This window comes from Myotis lucifugus, unplaced genomic scaffold (genome assembly GCF_000147115.1).
Source record: "Myotis lucifugus unplaced genomic scaffold, Myoluc2.0 scaffold_521, whole genome shotgun sequence".
Lineage (NCBI taxonomy): Eukaryota > Metazoa > Chordata > Mammalia > Chiroptera > Vespertilionidae > Myotis > Myotis lucifugus.
In genome coordinates, this window is record NW_005871569.1 from 481,835 (window position 1) to 487,318 (window position 5,484).

Here is a 5,484-nt window from a genome sequence, read left to right on the forward strand (position 1 = left end):
CCCCGCCCCATAGGGGCAGCTCCTGGAAGACAGCGTTCAGCATGATGGAGACGCTCCCTGAGGGAGTGGAGCCTCGGAAGGGTTGCCGGGCGCCTCTTCTGGAAGACCATCCCAACGCACTGGACACCTCCCAACTCAAGTGCCATAGTCCCAAAGCAGACTCCGTCAGGCGGCATGATCTCCACAGTCCTGGGCTGATGGGTGCATTATGTGCAAAACTACCTGTTTGGCGCCACACCACTCACCACTATCTCTGAAGAAAAAGTCCTTCCTGTGATAAGCATTCCTCAGAGGAGCTGATATTCAAAATCCACATGTCCCCCTGTCATGGCTGGTTTGCCTACCTTCATTTTCCCTCCAGGTGCTTTTTCTTGCCCTAAAAATACTCATCTAGCCGATGGCCGGGGTCCCAGATCATATCTTGCCATCAGCAACCAGGTGGATCTGGAGAAGGCTCAGCTCATGAGCATGGAGGATGCAGGTAGGGAGCAGGAGAAACCAGCATTGTAAATGGCTTCCTTCTTCAGGACCAGAAAGGGTAGAAAGGAAGGCAACATGAAGGAAGGCCCTGTGAGTAGGCTAGAAGGTCCTTAGCAGCAGCTTCTCTGCAAATGAGCTCTCTGCTCCCACGGAAAGGGAGCAGAAAGGTGGTGCCTGCTGACTTCCCTTCCTCCCCTGGTGGCCTGAGTGCGGGTGCAAAGTCAGCCAGGGCGCGGTCAGTGTGCAGGCGTTGGCATCCTCGTGTGGGCCGCCCCGTGCAGGGACGGCTCAGAAGTGCGCCGACTGAGCAGCTCAATGGAAGACAGGATCTGGGGGAAAGAGGCCCCTTCCTTACTTTCTTCACACGGTCGGCTACAAGCCGCTTCATTGCTGTGAGGCAATTCTTGTCTAGCTTAGGAAGGTGTGTGCAGGCCTCCCTCGGCCCACCCTGACGATGATCTGATCTCGCTGATGTGGGAGGAAGGTAGCTCCCGGTCCTGAGTTCATGCAGCGCACTGCCGTGGGCCGGGTTATTGGCCTGCACCGGGATCACCTCGGGGCCATCCACAGGATAGAGCCGGTGGGTTGTTCAACCCGCTGAGAACCACTCCAGCGCGACTCACTGTTGCCAAACCAAAATCTCCAATTTTCTCCGCCAGGCCTTCATGGAGAAATATATTGTTGGATTTCATGTCTGTGGATGATGCTCTTTGCATGCAAGTGGTCCATTCCCTGAGCTGTCTGCCGGGCCATGTCAGTCAACTGCAACATCTGGAACTTGGTCTCTTGGACATGCAGATGTTTGTAGAGGCTGCTGCCCTCACACCATTGGGTCACAGTCACCAGGTTGTCCTTCCTCATGTACCCCATAAAGAGCAGCATGTTCTTGTGCTGTGTTTCGTGCAGGACAGCCACCTCATTCCTGAAGGCCTCTCACGTGGGGTCAACAACGTCTCCTCCACTTGCCCTTGTAAACAGTTCCAAAGGAGCCTGGCCCAATCCGAGTGGAGAGCATCACTTCGCTGGCCTCTGTTTCCCAGTAACAGCCTGCAGCTCTGTTTCCTCCTGGGTCCCAGATCCTGGTGCCACTCTATGCGCGGGGACAGGGCTTTGCGGCTGTACGCAGCCCGTTGGGCTCAGATTGTTGGGGCCGCTGGGCCAGGCTGGCGGTGAGACTGGTTCACTGACGGCGGGTTGCAGCCTCAATCATCCTGCTGTCCATGGGTGGGGCGGTGCTGACCATGTGGACATTAGGTGTGGATTTCCTCTGCCTCTGGGAGGGGGAACCTTCCGAGGAGGGGCTGGAGGTGTTGAATGTGAAGGCGTGGGTGTGGGGTATCTGTGCTGGGAGCCACAGGGATCTGGGAAACAGACTCTCACGTCCGACGCATTGTCAAGGAAGGCAGCGCTGGGACCCACTGTCACCAATAGTGGGATTTGGAAACCATGGGAGTTGCCCGACATTACTCCAGCCCACACACATAGTAGGTACTTGGTGCTACAGTGCTCGTGAAATTTGTAGCCACAAGTTGGCATCGAAGTCCATTTAGCAGGAACTTCTGACCCGTGTCACAGAAGGCAAGGTCAGGCAGGTCTTCCGAGCAAAGCTGTGCGTTGTGAGAGGAACACGACCCAGGAGTCCACTTGAAGTTCTTCTCCAACCGAGGAGGCAGCATCCATATTCCAAGCTAAACACACCTTTTACTCTGTTCGCGGGGAGGTCTGACACTGCGCACGGGGTGCAGGCCGCGCCTTGAGTGCTCTCATACGCAGCCATGCAAGCCCCTTCCATTCCGTACACTGACGCTGCTCTCTGCCTGTTTGTCAAGAAAACACGGAGAGTGTTATTTGCCTCAGCAAGTGTGCCATCATGTGGTGCCCGCGCTGATGGCCAAGCTGCTGAACTACTGTGGGGGGTGCAGCGGGCCATCAGCACGCGTCTCTGAATCTGAAGCCATTGCTGATGCCTTCCAGACCCCTGTGTGCGTCCAATGCTGCAGCTCACACAGTTCTTACACCTGAAGGAGCGGGCGCCTCCATGTCCCATCGTGGTCCCGTGGGAGAGAGCAGGAGGCGGTCCCCAGCCCAGGGGCCACCCGGCAGCCGCAGCGGAGTACTCGCCCTCCCGCCTTAGGGCACTGGCCCCTGCACCCTCTTTGGGGCCCAGGCCAAGCGGGAGGGAGCCCTTCCCGTCTCAAGCTCTTTCTCTGGTAGTCCCACCATCAATGACGGTGGCCCAGCGCCCGCGGTACACTTATTTGGCTTTCAATGCAAGAATGACTGAAGGAAGCCAGGACACTGTAGGTAGGGCAGTTTCCAGACAGATGCAACAAGAGGCGTTTCTCCAGCCCCCAGAGTGTCAAGTAGGAGATTTTAAGTTGCACATAACCGATCTGAAACACTAATGATTGTACGCAGCGAAACTGCCACTTCGCTTGCCAATCTACAAAACTCTTTGGATTCTCTAGCTAAACTCAGAAGATCAAATTGCCTTAGACTGCACGTTAGCAGAACAAGCAGGTGTATGACATCAACACCTCGGCTCAGGTAGAGTCCAGCATCACTAAGATCAAACATGCTACCTGGCTTCAGCAAACATTCCAGCGGTTCACAACCTGTGGGTCGCAAACAATGAAAATACATCCTGCATATCAGAAATTTACATTATGATTCATAACAGTAGCAAAATTACAGTTATGAAGTAGCAACGAAAATAATTTTATGATTGGGAGTCACCACAACATGAGGAACTGTATTAAAGGGTCGCAGCATTAGTTCTCAACCTTCCTAATGCCGCAACCCTTTAATACAGTTCCTCATGTTGTGGTGACCCCCAATTTCATTGTTACAAATTGAACATAATTAAAGCATAGTGATTAATCACAAAAACAATATGTAATTATATATGTGTTTTCTGATGGTCTTATGCGACCCCTGTGAAAGGGTCGTTCGACCCCCAGGTTGAGAACCGCTGGCTTAGACCATCACACGCCACTCTTCGGAGGAAGGAGCCTGAGATTGGTGTGGGAACCTGTTCTCAAGGAGTCAGGCCCATGTTAGGAGGAATTTTATATGCTTCTCTTTATATGCTTGTCTGTATTGTTTTAAACCTCCTTATGACTTGTCCCCCCCCACACACACACAGGGAAAATGGTGTCTGACAGGGGCCCCTAGGAAATATACCTGCATTTTACTCACAAGACTGCTTTACAATAGGCTCACGTTTTTCATTCCCCCAGAAGGTTGAGAACAGATCAATAGCTCCATCGACATGGGAAAGGGCTCACAGTGGGGAACGTAACAGGGAATAAAAACTTACACTCCTCTGACTCACCATGAAATGAAATAAGAACAAAATGTACTGACAAACGATAAGAGGGCTCATGTACTGACAGTTTCCTTACAAGCATCTTGCAGGCAGCAGTCCCAGCTCCTACTTGTACAAGAAACGGCCTTGACCACACTTGGGTTAACACAGATTGCCCAACTGCAGGAACTTGGCTAGCACTGACCAGTTCCCATATGCTGACCTTAACCATCCATACTGGGACCAGCAAGGACACTGCCTGCCCCTCCACTGCCCCTCCTTCTGACCTCTTTGTTCTGCTTCCCCTCTCCCTCCCTATAAAAACCCTGCCTGCACTGAGATGCTAAGATGGGCTTTGGACAAGAGTCCCCCATTTTCTGGAGATGCCGGCATTCGAATAAACCTCTTTCCTTTTTCCACCAGTACCTGTCTCAGGAGTTTGCTTTGGTGGCAGACAGTCAAACTATGGTTTCGGTTACATGATGAGCTTCTGGTTAACCAAACTGAACTATTTGTGCCATCTCTCAACGTTGATGGACAGCCTATTTTTGCCAACGTCACACTACTAGTGTACACCCTAAAAGAGTGACGCCTTCAAGTTGTCCAAAACCAAGTCAAGCCTGAGAATTACAGGAGAGTGGACATTGTGAGATCACTCTACCAGGATCCGGAAGACCACCCGAATGTGAAGAAAGACCTGGAGCGGTGGACACAGGAGCATCTTGAAATCAATGGATGGACCCTGGCTGGTTTGGCTGTGTGGATAGAGCATCGGCCTGTGGACTTGAAGGGGCCTGGGTTCGATTGCGGTCAAGGGCACATGCCTGGGTTGCAGGCTCGATCCCCAGTAGAGGGTGTGCAGGAGGCAGTCGATCAATGATTCTCATCATTGATGTTTTTATCTCTCTCCCTCTCCCTTCCTCTCTGAAATCAATAAAAATATATTTTACCATTTGCAACAGCATGGATGGAACTGGAGAGCATTATGCTAAGCAAAATAAGCCCGTTGGAGAAAGATAAATATCACATGATCTCACTCATATGTGGGATATAAAGATCAACATAAACTGATGAACAAAAATATGTGTAGATGTGTATGTTCCCCCACGTCCCGCGTGGTTCAGTGTTCAGGATCTGGAAGAGGAGCTGCACACAAATGAAAGAGACAAGACAAGAGATAATTTGGAAATTGGGGGGTCAGGTGAGAGCCCATCCCAAGAGGATATAGACTCTGCTTGTGCTCAGGCCTTGCCATCATTTTATGGGATACACCCATAGCCCTTAGGCAGGCAAGTTCCAGTAACAGGCAGACTATCTTATCAGTAAGGATTTACATGATTATCTGGTGGGGAAGTTGCTTTAGCTACCATTGTCTCAACTAACCGGTGGGTGCATAACCCTGACCTTTGCCAGGGCTCAAGGGTCACCAGCTTTCGGGCTCCTTGTCCACACCTCTCTGCTAGAGAAGACAATAGGCGGCTTCCCACAAAAATAGATCCAGAGACAAATGGCAGGGGAGGTGGGGGGTGGTTAGAGAGCAACCAAAGGACATGTATACATGCATATTAGCATAACCAATGGACACAGACACTAGGGCAGTGGGGGCTCGCCCGGGGCGGGAATGGCTGGGGGGTTGTCAATTGGGGAAAAAGCAGACATATGTCAAACTTTAGACAATAAAAAAAAAATATTGTCTA

At 51.5% G+C, this 5,484-nt stretch overlaps 1 pseudogene; it reads right to left on the reverse strand.

The window, feature by feature from the left end:
- Positions 1 to 579: 579 nt before the first annotated feature.
- Positions 580 to 2,352, reverse strand: LOC102442830 (annotated as a pseudogene).
- Between the last annotated feature and the right edge of the window lie 3,132 nt (positions 2,353 to 5,484).